A 14,130-nucleotide genomic window follows, 5' to 3' on the forward strand; every position below is an offset into this window, starting at 1 on the left:
CTTTACTGAGTAACTGCAGTGGCTATGGAAGTTCCAAGCCACGAGAGCTGTGCTATAGATCCCTCTAAAATGTCTGCCCCAACAGGCTTACACTAGGAGAAGAATCTCTTGTGAGGGTAAGTCCAGCAGTGAAACACAAACTGAACCATTGCTCAAGTGTCTGGGTAAATGTGCACACCACATTCTGCAGCACTCCCTTCTGGGCCTCATGTGGGTTTGCTGTGCCCAGCCCCCTTTTCTGAAAGGTATCTAATTGCCTTTCACAGCCCCGCTTCTCTGAGGTCCAACTTCAGTCTCCCCCAGTAACACAGAATCTCAGCCCATCTGGGTTTCTACTTACTTTTTTCCCCTTCAGAGCCTTCTGGATTACCCATCCCCTCCTCTTGGCTTATTCTCTCTGTGTCTCCAAAGGGTTTCCCCTAACTGCTTCCCTCTATCATCCTACCAGGAGCTCCCCTGTATCTCCTACAAATCTCTCCTGCTGCACTATTGCCCATAAGAAGCATCCAACCTCCTTCCTTTCTAGTTCCCTCTTCCCAGCCTTATATTACTAGGTACCCAAGTACCTGCCCTTCCAATCCATCAGCAGCTGCCAATTGATCACATGTGCCTTCCTTTTCAGTCAATTGAGCAGCAGGCAGTCTGTTGCAGGTGCCTTCCCTGTGAAAATCTGCAAGTTCAGGTCCTTATTTCAAGATCTGTGGTCTTCAGAAGTGGGCTGGAAATCTCAAGAAAATAGAATCTCTTGTGTGATAGCCTGTATTTAATTATAAGTCAAGCTGGCAACTATGCAAATACAGCTGTTTTTACATTTCAGTGCTGCCATTTCCAGTCCCAGACAGAAAGAACTGTGCAAAAATTGAGAAGGGACAGATTAAGCAAGCACAAGGACCAGATCAACCATCATACTGAGAAGTCACAACAAACCACCAAAATATTGTAACAATGCAACACTACAACACACCTACAAAAATTCTGTGGGAAAGGCCCCTTTTGTAATCTGGGTCTGGACTAAATCAATTTCTGCCCTTTATTTGGTCAAAAGTACTTAGCTCATTGCAATCTACGGGCCTGAAGAGAAATTGCTCCAAGAATTGTCCAGCTGAAGTCAATAAGGTGACTTACAAAGTAAGGTATTATTCAGAATTGATATGAATGGCAGAATGGGATCCTTAGCTATGTCATTTATAGCTCATTTGTAAAAGTCATGGCAGTAACATGACTTACAATAACCATCAGTCATGTGACTTGGAGTCATTGTGGAAACTTGGAGTCTCTGAAAACATCCACTCAGTGTGCAGCGGCAGTCAAAAAAAAGCAAATAAAATGTTAGGAATAATTAAAAAAAGGGATAGAGAATAAGACAGAGAACATCTTATTGCCTCTATATAAAACCATGGTACGCCCACATTTTAAATACTGCACACAGATGTGGTCACCTCATCTCAAAAAAGATCTATTGGCATTGGAAAAGGTTCTGAAAAGGGCAACAAAAATTATTAGGGGTTTGTAATGGGTTCCATATGAAGAGAGATTAAAAAGATTGGGACTTTTCATCTTAGAAAAGAGGAAACTAAGGGGGGATATGATAAAGGTCTAAAAAATCATGAGTGTTGTGAAAAAAGTGAATAAAGAAAAGTTATTTACTTATTTCCACAATATAAGAACTAGAGGTTACCAAATGCAATTACTAGGCAGCAGGTTTAAAACAAACAAAAGGAAGTTTTTCTTCACTCAACACATAGCCAACCTGTGGAACTCCTTGCCACAGGATGTTGTGAAGACTAGGATAGGAGACTTAATCTATCTAAAAAAGAGCTAGATAGATTAATGAGGTTAGGTCCATCAATGGCTATTAGCCAGGATGGGTAGGAGTGGTGTCACTAGCCTGTTTGCCTGGAAATGGTTGACAGAAGAGGGATCAGATGAGGATTACCTGTTGTGTTCCCTCCCTCTGGGGCATCTGGCATTGGCCACTGTTGGCAGACAGGATACTGGGCTAGATGGACATTTGGTCTGATCCAGTATGGCCATTCTTATGATCTTATGACTCTCATTTGAGTCAACCTGGAATTTTCTCCCACTTAGGAGCCACCTCTCAACTATCCTAGGTTTGTGCTGAGGAGCTAAAAGCAGCAGTGTGAATGTTTGGGTGCATACTGGAGCCCAGGCTCTGAGCTCCTGATTACAAGCAGACCCAATATTTACCTTTGCTGTTGTTAGCCCTGTGAGCCCCAACCAGTTGGTGCAGGCTCTGAGACTTGCTGCTGCAGGTTGATTTTTGTTGGTGGTGTTGTTGTCATGTAGATGCACCCTACACTACAGAGAAGATCAAAGCTGCCACTGTCAATCTTCCAGGGTTCGAATGAGTGGATCTAGTTGACAGCTAATTTGAACTGAGAGGGGCTCTCCGGTCAATGCCAGTAGTCCTGCTTCTACGAGGAGTAAGGGAAGTTGAAGGGAGAGTGTGCTCCCTTCGACTTCCTGCAGTGTGGACAGCGCCAAAAGCCGAGTTAAGGTACTTTGACTTTGGCTGTGCAATTAATGTAGCTGAAGTTGCATATCTTAATTCGACTTTTGCCCTGCTGTGTAGACAGGGAGTGCAGCAGGTTCACCACTGCTCTGCTGCCACTTCATGACAGTTCATGGACTCCGGCAGCAGCGAAGGCCCTGTGTGGGTGGTTTTCAGTTTGCTGAGCCATGTAATAACAGATCCTCTGGCCAGTCTGATAACTTGCTCCCATCAAGGTCCTGCTGCATCTGAGGATTTCCGTACTCTTGTAGCAGAGCAGCATTTGGCACCCACGAGATAACACATTCCTGGTTATGTTGGCATCATGCATGCAACATGCTCTCACCATGGACAAGCTTGCTCATGCTGGCAACAGGCCTGCTAAGGAAAGAAACAGTAAAAAATCCTGTGCTGGTATGTGTATTGTGTCTTAAGAACTGCTCGACTTAATTGGTAATCCAGCCAAAGGTGCTTATATGGTTCGCATTACCATAGCATCTTTAATGCATTTGTGCTCCCAGCACTTCTGTGAGACAGGCCAGAACAATGAGCCCCATTTTGCAGACGGGAACTGAGGCACAGAGATGCTAAGTGGTTTGCTCAAGGTCAAGGAACAGGGCTGGCCTTACTATGAGGCGAACTGAGGCAGCCACCTGTGTAGAAAATTGTGTCTGTTGCTGGTGCATATGTATTCTCTCTGCAGTCCCATGAGAGTAGAACAGGAAGAAGGCAGAATTGAGACCTTTCAAAGTTTTGGCCCAAGGGAGAAGGCATGGGGGCGTCATTTGAGCTCCTCGCTTCAGGTGCCAAAATGTCGTGGGCTGGCCCTGTCAAGGAATGAAGTCTGTGTTGGAGCATGAACCTGAATCCTGCTTTCCCAAGTCCTAGGCTGGTGCTCTTACCAGTGGGTCAGACTTCCTCCACTCAAGTGCTCAGGTAGGAGCTGGGATCTTGTCTTCCTCTACATCAGCAGTGTGCCAAGCACCATCAGTGCTTAATAAATAATACAACATTGTAATAAATGCAACACAGGTCACTTTTTGTTCTCCGAATTAATCAGATTTCCCCAGGATTATATTTTACACAGCACTGCCACTGTCGTCAGTTACATGAATAGCCCTGTTTAAAAGTTGGAACCCTGTCACAGACCTCAACTGTTGACATTGATTGAAAATGTGTCACTTTGGGGAGGGGAATTAGGATTCACAAACTTTATCCTGAGTCTTCAAAGGGTCTGATCACACCCCTGTTAAAGTCAATCAGAGTTTAGCCATTGTCTTCAACGGGAGTAAGATGAAGTCCAAACCCTCTCTCTTTTCTCCCTGACCGGTTACAGAGAGCAGCAATGAAATCTGCCATCTCCATGAAGAGCCATGGGGTTCTAAGTTACAGTTCTCAATATTAAAGGGGATGATTTCCTGGAACGGAGACAACTTGGTCTCTGTCCGTTGAGCACATTAGGGCATAATCCCTTTTGCGAGTTCATCCGCCTATCAGTTTCACAACTCATCTCCCAGACTCCTGAGCTGGTTCAACCAGTGATTCATTAGTTCTCTGAGCCCTATTGCACCTGCCACAGAAATGTGATTAGGCCACTGGTGATTAAATAATTCCCTTACTCTGGGGTGACAGAGTAAGCCACTGGTGATAAACTGGGTTACACACAGAGGTCAAGCTGTTGTCACTGGGCTGTATAAAAGATGATGGTGGGGCCATACAAAAATTTTTTGGGGTGAGGGTTTTAGGCACAAGAGAAACAGCTGACATAATTGAATGGCTTCTTCCAGATTAAATGCTGTGGATTTATGAAAAGGAAGGCTGCCTCAGTATAATGTAATTTAGCAGAAGGATTCTAGAATCCCCCTCCCACAAATAAAAGGCTTGCAAACTAAGTTCTCAATTCAGGAAAGTACTGAAGCAAGAGTATTACTTTAAGATGTTGACTTTGGTAGGATTATTCATGTATTTAAAGTGATACACGTGTTTTAGTGCCTTGCAGAAATGATGTCTAAACTGTCAGGTTTAAACAACTTGCAAAGCGTGCATCCAAATAGTAAGGAATATGGAAGTGGGGTTCTGGTTTCTGGTTGGACAATATTAACAGCATTACAGTGACTGTTACTGCTCAAACTTGTTGACAATTTCCATAGAAAAGCCATGGGTCAGTATAGAAATTCAGCTACTGTACCATTTCACTCTTACAGGCACGTCTTTTGATGCTATAGTTAAGGCACAATGGCGAGCCAGTGGAAGGAAGTTTACTGGAGAAACATTTCCTCTATATATAACTATAGAAGTTCCATTTTCTGTCATATCCTGCTGCTGCATTTCCTAGGTTCTAAACTTTATAAAAAACAGAGAAGAGGTTAGATAAGAAATCTTTGTGATTTTGATATTGAAATTATGTTTGTTGTTACAAAGCAGAAACTATTGCACAGATTAACTAAATGTAGGCTGTTATTTCATAAACACAGAAATTTTATTTCATAATTTTATTTATGAACCCTATTTAATGTTCTAAGACTGTTGTACTATTAAGTGAAAGCTTTGACTCAATTTCAACCTTGCCAGTTCACAGTCACAAGATTGATGTCTTTCTTAAAGCCGCAGATACTACAGTCAAGTGATAATATCACAATCTTAGATTTTTCAGTCAAAGATTTGTAGCCATCATAGTTGTAGAAAAAAGCTAGAAGATGTGAGACTCAGAAAGTAGAAGGTAAACAAAAAGAGTGAAAATGTTTTTTAAGACAATCTAAAAATTTGGGGGAGCTTATGAATTTTGAATTGCTAGGAGAGACAATACACCAATTTAAGGGATAAAAAATCAAATTGAAAAATCAAACATGTTTGTCTAAAATTCTCTCTCACCACCATGCAGAATTCTCAAAAAAACCTAGAAAAAATTTTAAAGTTTAATTTAGTTTTCATCATTTGGACTGTGTTTACTTCTCTCATCTTGGACAATGAAAATAGACTGATTAATTTCACTTGTTTTTAGTGTGAGCCACGGGAATTCTAGTTTTTGCTTCCTGGGTCCAATCACACGACGTGGGCCAAGATCACAGATAGTTACTCCCATAGCAGGGGTTAGCATCCCTCATGATATATGGTGATGTTTACACCTTTCTTCTTGTTTAATGAAAAGCATAAAACAACTTTATCTCAACAAAAATAACCCTAGACATCAGAGACAATCTAGGATAGCAACTGGAATATATGATCTGAAACCTCTGGGCATATGAGATGATTATTCTCTCTCTTATTGGGCTGTCAATAAATAAAACATTTTATAAACTCTTTGAGATTTTTCTAAATGTAGGACTTAGACTATCTATTTAATCATTGGAGGTGCTTATAAGAATATAAGAATGACCATGCTAGGTCAGACCAAAGGTCCATCTAGTTTAGTATCCTGTCTTCCAAGGGTGGCCAATGCCAGGTGCCCCAGAGGAAATGAAAAGAACAGGTAACCATCAAGTGATCCATCACCTATCTATTGCCCATTGTCAATTTCTGATAAGCAGAGGAAAGGGACACCATATACTAAGCTCCCTATAGAAGTGTCTGAGCACTTAACTGATAACAAACTCTTTAAATCAGTGTTTCTTAAATTGTGTTCCGCGGCACACCGAGGCAGTCGGAGGTGTGCCGTGGAGAACAGAGTTCAAAATGGCCACCCTTAAATGGTCAGGCAACCTTTTTCTCTCTCTCTTTTTTTTGTCCTCAATAACTTTCCCTCCAGCCCTATTTTTCTTTTTTTCTGCTCAACAAAAAATCCTTGGTGTTCCTCATAAAAAAATATATATATATATTGTTTGGTGTTCCTCCAGCTCAAAAAGTTTTAGAAACACTGCTTTAATTGTTTTGTTAAATTCATAGAACATGGATTAAATATTGTAAAAGAGGATATAGAATGTAATTGTTTATTAATTTAATGAGCATTAATATGACCATATAGACCACTGTTGCAACCACTTTTATATATTTGAAACAAATCTTTCACAAAGTGTGCCAAGTGTGGTGTCTATGAAAAAGTTATGATTTGCTGGTTATGAATATGGAACTTGTATGCATGTATCATTGTTATATTTGAAGGTTTGAGCTTTGACTATGAACTTGTATTTCAATGCATGACTCTGGGAAACATTGACAAGATGTTTAGCCAGCATACTCTGAAGAACTATTCAAGTCACATAGAAGTACATGCCTGACAATGGGCCTTGGAAGATGCCAATCCACATCTGATGAGCCTTCCTTGGTAATGGCCAGACTAGCATGTGGACAAACTAGCATGTGGACAATAGCTTCTACCTGAAAAGAACTGAGTCCTGCATGGAGAAGTGATCTGTCCATGGGAAAGCTCATGTGACTGGACATCATCTTATTAGTTTACTTTTCCACACTAAGGACAATGTGAGTCTCTCCCCATAGCAGAAAGTATAAAAGGTCCTGGGAACATCTCCATCTTGCCTCTTTCCTGCTCCAGCCTCTGGACTATGGACTCATGCCAAAGGGAGCATTCTAACAAAGGGACTGAGGTCCTTCCCATGATTTGGAAAGTAACCAGAGACTTGACTTAAGCCAGCAATTTATTCCATCACTGCTGCCAGCCTGAACTAAGAACTTTGCAACAATTGTATGCATTTGATTCCTTGAACAATTTTAACTCTTGCCTCTATTTTTCTTTTATGAATAAACCTTTAGATTTTAGATATGAAAGGATTGGCAACAATTTGGTTTTTGGGTAAGATCTGAGTAACATATTGACCTGGGCATGAGCTTAGTGCTTTGGGATTGAAAGAACCTTTCATTTGACGAATAGTGATAGAAATGTAGCCGTGTTAGTCTGGTGTAGCTGAAACAAAATACAGGACTATGTAGCACTTTAAAGACTAACAAGATGGTTTATTAGATGATGAGCTTTCGTGGGCCAGACCCACTTCCTCAGATCAAATAGTGGAAGAAAGTAGTCACAACCATATATACCAAAGGATACAATTTAAAAAAAAAATTCATTTCATTTGACGAGACTGACTTCTCATCCGTATAAGGAATACTATTGGTGGTGATACAGGGGAACTGGGTGTCTGAAGGAATTACTTGTATGATTTCTTTTTAGCCAGTGTGGTGAAACAGAAGTTCTCTTTTTTGGACTGGTTTGGTGCACTTTGTAAGTGGAGAAACTGCAGACTGTGGGCTGTGACTGCCCTTTTTCTCAGCAATTTGCCCTGAATTGGTACTCTCAGGGGTGTCCCACCAGAGCATGCCTTGTTACAACTAGAAATAACCCAAGTATCTTGCTTCTGTTATGCCTTTCATCTTGTCCTCCCTCTTGCAGACTAAATAGTCTGTACTGTTATGGAAATGTTACAAAATATTACTTAGAAAATCTATTGTTAATTCCAAAAATGCTTAAAGCTCTGGTTTAGTATTAGCATCAACAGCAGAATAACTCCTGATGCTGGGATTTGCACTCTCAAAAGATACACACAGTCATATTGTTATCTGAGGGAGAAGCAATAGAAAAGCACAGGTTCACAAGAAAATCTTTATTCATATAAACAAACTCAGTTTTTAGCAATATTTTTTCCAATAAGGCCACTCAGTCAGCAGGAGATAGGGATAACCTCATTTAGGGAAGCAACAAAAGTTCCAATGCAGTTCTTTTCTGAAAAGGGACTATATAAAAATGGCACCTTCATTCTCAGCAGCCCTGTTCCATCTGTCTCTCTGCAGATATTGATGACAAAAAGGCTTTTATTATTTTGTAAATTGTAACTGTTGCTAGCCAGCATAGCTATGGGGAGTGAGTTGGATTCTATTCCCTAGTCTATAGTAACAGAATCATTTGCTAAGTTCCAATCAATTACACTTGTGCAAACCCTTTAGCTGATGGTATCGAACAAGTATTACTGCAGACAGAATTTGGCTTGAAAGCATCTTATCTACTGGTAATGATGCACAGTGAAAAAGGATGAAGCTTCACTTTCAGGATCCTAGCTTGTGTTTGCAGGGCTGGAAATTAGAAAGAAACATCTTATTACTTCTAAATACAGCACATTCGAATTAGAAATTGTTGGGATTTGATAAACATGGGACACAGACTCACTTTTCAAAGTAGATCCATGTTTTAAGAATGAGACAGCCAGCCTGTGCTCCATTTTGGTCACCCTCTTCCAAAAAAGGGATAAAACAGAAATTGAGCATTCCACAGCTAGGCAATCAAAAGAATTAGAGGAAGGAAAAGTTTCCTTCTGGGGAGAGATTGAAAAGATTGGGATTCTTTTGTGTAGAGAAGAGAAGAATAATTTGATAAAGCTACCTCAAATCAGGAATTGTGCAGGGAAGCTAATGCAGGAGCTCCTGTAACCCACTGGGGAGTGTGTAAGTTATTACACCCACAAGCTGAGGAGCACTAGCTCTTCAGTTAAAGCTGGGGAGCTTGTACTTTTTACTTCTGTAATGGGTGTTCATTTACCACAAGAGTACTTCCTCTTGGCCAGGCAATAACAGCTTTCTTCCCAGATGATGCCCCTTGCCGATGGTCACTCCATCCCTGCAATGGTCTCTCTTCCCATAACTCACAAGGCCCTCTCTTTGTCACTCAGCCCTCCAACAAGGCCCCCCACTTCTGGTGTATGAATATAGGCAGCAGCTTCCTTCAAACCCAGAGGGTCCTCAAGGCCCCGCTCTGCCCCTCCCAGCCCTATCCCACCTCTGCCGGGTCTCTTCTTGCCTCCTCCCCTATACATGACCCATCCCCACTCCTCCCTCTCCCTTCCAGAGCTACCTGTGACACTATGAAACAGCTGACTGTAGTGGGCAATAGGCAGTGGCAGGGAGGAGGAGGAATTGAGCAGCATGAGGTGCTGGGAAGTGAGAGGAGGGAGATGGCTGCCAGCGGGTGCTAAGCACCTCCTAATGTTTTCTAGCCCCACAGAATTAGTGAATTTTTAAGCAATGTGTAATTAACTCCATGCAACTCATTGCTATAAGATACCACTGAATCCAAGGCTACGTCTACACTGGCAGCTTCTTGCGCAAGAACTGTTTTGCAGAAGAGTTCTTGCACAAAAAGTCTTCCACAAGAGTGCGTCCACACTGGCATGTGCTTTTGCGCAAGAGCATCCAGGGCAGTGTTGACGCTCTCTTGCACAAGAAAGCTCTGATGGCCATTTTAACCATAGGGGCTTCTTGCACAAGAAATTCATGTTGCCTGTCTACACTGCCCTCATGTGGAAGAGCTTTTGTGCAAGAGGGCTTATTCCTCATGGGGAGAGGAATAACTCTTCCGGAAGAAGCCCTGTTTTACAATGTGATACTATACATTTACTTGCGCAAGAACACGCGTGCAGTGTAGACAGCAAGCAAGTTTTTGCGCAAGAACAGCTGTTCTTGCACAAGAAGCTGCCAGTGTAGATATAGCCCAAGTGTTTAGTAGAACTTGGGTAGAGTTATTGATTTACATAAAGAGAATATTCAGTTACAAAAATACAGTTTTAAAATGCTGGATATTGACCTGTCCTTTTGAGTACAACCAGCCACTAATTTTTGGGAAATGGGAAGAAACTTCCCTTTGGGCAGTCAAAAGTAGGTTACTGCCAAAAGTAGGTTATTTGCACCTACCTCTGAAACCTCTGCTACTGGCCACTTTCAGAGACAATATATTGGAAGAGATGGTGCAGTCTGGTGTGAAAACTCTTCTGTGCCTAATTAGTATGGGGTTTGTATTTGTTTGCTTATTTCCAAATTCTGGCTCTCGCATATTTAATATATTTATTATTATGTATTAAAGGAACCTGTCCTCAATAGCTCAAGATGCTTTCACAAATACTTGCGAGATACAAACACCAAAGATAAAAGCCCAGGCAATATGCAGATGAACAGCCTATACAAAACCAACCCAGTTACAACAGATATTTGGGCAAAATAACCACCCTCATATTTAACCACCTCACAGCTGCTTCACAAAAAATTACTTCCCAAAAGCCTACAGCTGGTCCTGAGAGAAGAGCTTAAACTGCAGACAAGCAGTTAACTGGAGAGGACTGTGGCAGGCTGATTTCGGAGTGACCCATCACATAGGGAAGAGTGAAAAGTAATTCTCTGTGGTCTTTCCATAGTCTTCACCATTAATGTCGAAACCTGCAATTCACAGTTCTAAAGGTGGTGCATAATCAGGTTCAAGGGCCTTGTTGCATTGGGACAAGGAGAGTCCCTCACGATTACAGACTTGATCCTGCAATGGATTCTGGGTGAGAGAATTTCTACACATGACTTCAGTGACTCACCGTACTAGCTCAGCAACCTGTCTACACACTACCAACCACAGAATCAGAGCCTAACTCAAGACAAGGAGGCACTGTGGATGTGGCAAACAATAGAAAGGAGTAAAGAAGACTGGATGAAGACAATCTGAGTAAGAACATGCATCAACATAGGCCAGTTGTGTGCACAGATATGTCCTGCAGAGTAGCATAGTGTGATCTTATCAGTCATTAGAGAAACACTGGCCCACCTCTTGGAAATGTCATCTGAATGTAGCAGCTGTTAAAAAGATGGTAAAAGTAAATACTTATATTAGGGTAGCACCCCTTGCAGCCTGTTTAAATATCAATGTTAGTATATCAAATGATCAGATAATTAACAGAGAAGTGCCTGAGCCATGAAATTCAGTTCCAGATCAAAGCCCTCCCCATGTTCTTGAATGCACAGATTTAGGTTTCTGGTTTGGTAACGCTTGTAAGTAATTATCCTGACCACACAGTTCTAATGAAGCACCTTTAGAAATATACAAGTTCTTCCACTGGTTCAGAGAGTAATGAGCAGTAGAGCTCACGTTGGCAAGTTTTTTGTCAGCTGGTATGCTGCCAAATGCTAGAAACAGACTGCTTCCAAGAAGGGCCATTTTCACTCCACATATTAGGAAATCTTTTAGCCTAATTTTTCAAGAGTGACAAGTGAAGCTGGCTGCCTCCATTTCTAGTGTCCTGTTTAAGGCCATTTAAAAGGCTATGATTTTCAGTGGCGGGGTGGGTAAACTGTGTCTGTGGTTACCCACAATCACTCATCGCTTTTAAAAAATTATGCATGTGAGAGCTAATGCAAACAAAGTTCTGCTCTCAAAACCCACTAATATAAAACTAGAAGCCTCTTGGTTCAAGTTCAGCTTTTAGTAGCCTTCAGGAAAAATGGCGATTTCTGAACTAAGACACAGGTAAGTCGTCCATCTGTTTTTTCCTCTCTTAGATAAGCATGTGGAATTTATGCTAAACAATGCAAGCTTTGTACCAGCCTGATGAATGCAGGTATGACTAGCTCAACACACCCATAATCTGAGACAAATAGAATGAACTGCTTGATTGTTTAAGTGACCTGGGAACAGAATGATTTGGATATCAAGTGGCATGTAAACCTTCTTACAAAGCTGTGACCAGCAAAGCTTTTTTAAAAGTCCTTTTCTGTGGGGGTGGGTGAAACAAGATGGCAAGGGAATCTCCTTGCTGCCTATAAAGTATGAGAGCTGCATCCTACCAGAGTTTCTTTCTGCCTTCTCTCTGGGCGCTGTCAGCATAGACAGACATGATAAATTGCCCCTTCGGATCCTCCATGACCCTGAACATTAACACACACTCCATCTTGAACTGCATTTTCAAATGGTCAGACACATTTTTGCCATTTTGGTGTGCCTGTTTGTAGGGTTGGGATTGGGAGCGTGTGACTGGATAGGATTTCCAGGGGGTAGCCGAGTTAGTCTGTACAGGTAAACAGAAAAAACAACAAATAGTCTGGTAGCTCTTTATAGATTAACAAAACATGTAGATGGTATCGTGTGCTTTTGTGGGCACAGCCCACTACTTCAGATGACTGGAGTGCTGGATGTCTAGGACCAAAATAAATAGGGAGGACTGTGGCTACGTGGGTGCAGATTATATCCTTATTGTGGTCTGGCTATTCGGCAGGCATAGATCAAACTCACTTTTTTTCCTGTTCAGGGAAATGAAGTGATTTCATTTCTCTCCCCTTGCATATTAAGGGTCCATGTTCAGGCTCAGAATGCTCAGAGGGAAAGTGCTGGTTGAGTAGGAAGAGGACATAATCATAGAATACTAGGACTGGAAGGGACATCGAGAGGTCATCAAGTCCAGTCCCCTGCCCCCATGGCCGGACCCAGTACTGCTTAGACCAGCGGTTTTCAAACTTTTGGGGCTCCAGAGCCCTTTACATGCATAAAAATTTATGAAGAGCCTCAGCGGTCCACTGATTGTATGTGTTGTACCTATCGATGTTTCTAGTTTGCCAACCTTGTGGAGCTCCTGGAGATGTCTTGCGAAGCCCTGGGGCTCCATGGAGCACAGTTTGAGAAACACTGACTTAGACCAGCCTTGATAAGACATTTATCTAACCTTCTCTTAAATATCTCCAGAGATGGCAAATTCCACAACCTCTCTAGGCAACTTATTCCAGTGTTTAACCACCCTGACAGTTAGGAACCTTTTCCTAATGTCCAACCTAAACCTCCCTTACTGTAGTTTAAGCCCATTGCTTCTTATTCTATCCTCAGAGGCCAAGAAGAACAATTTTTCTCCCTCCTCCTTGTGACACCCTTTTAGATATCTGAAAACTGCTATCATGACCCCTCTCAATCTCTTCTTTTTCAAACTAAACAAGCCCAATTCTTTCAGTCTTCCTTCATAGCTCATGTTCTCTAGACCTTTAATCATTCTTGTTGCTCTTCTCTGGACCTTCTCCAATTTCTCCACATCTTTCTTGAAATGTGGTGCCCAGAACTGGATACAATACTCCAACTGAGGCCTAATCAGTGCAGAGTAGAGCAGAAGAATGACTTCTCATGTCTTACTCACAACACACCTGTTAATGCATCCTAGAATCATGTTTGCTTTTTTTGCAACAAGGTCACACTATTGACTCTCATTTAGCTTGTGGTCCACTATAACCCCTAGATTTCTTTCTGCCGTACTCCTTTCTAGACAGTCGCTTCCCATTCTGTATGTGCGAAACTGATTGTTCCTTTGCATTTGTCCTTCTTAAACTTCATCCTGTTTATCTCAGACCATTTCTCCAGTTTGTCCTGATGATTTTGTATTATGACCCTGTCCTCGAAAGCAGTTGCAACCCCTCCCAGCTTGGTATCATCTGCAAACTTAATAAGCGTACTCTCTATGCCAATATTTAAATTGTTGATGAAGATATTGAACAGAATTGGTCCCCAAACAGATCCCTGTGGAACCCCACTTGCTATACCTTTACAGCAAGATTGTGAACCATTCATGATTACTCTCTGAGAACGGTTATCAAGCCAGTTATGCACCCACCTTATAGTAGCCTCATCTAAGTTGTATTTGCCTAGCTGATTGATAAGAATTTCATGCGAGACCGTATCAAACGCCTTACTAAAGTCTAGGTATACCACGTTCACCGCTTCTCCCTTATCCATAAGACTCATTATTCTAACAAAGAAAGCTCTCACATTGGTTTGACATGATTTGTTCTTTACAAATCCATGCTGGCTGTTCCCTATCACCTTAATGGTCAGAAAAGAAAGAGAGGACATGGGTGAAGATTTACAAGCAGACATTTTTTTCAATATAATA

Source organism: Pelodiscus sinensis, chromosome 1, assembly GCF_052426305.1.
Source record: "Pelodiscus sinensis isolate ZL-2025 chromosome 1, ASM5242630v1, whole genome shotgun sequence".
Taxonomy (NCBI): Eukaryota; Metazoa; Chordata; order Testudines; family Trionychidae; genus Pelodiscus; species Pelodiscus sinensis.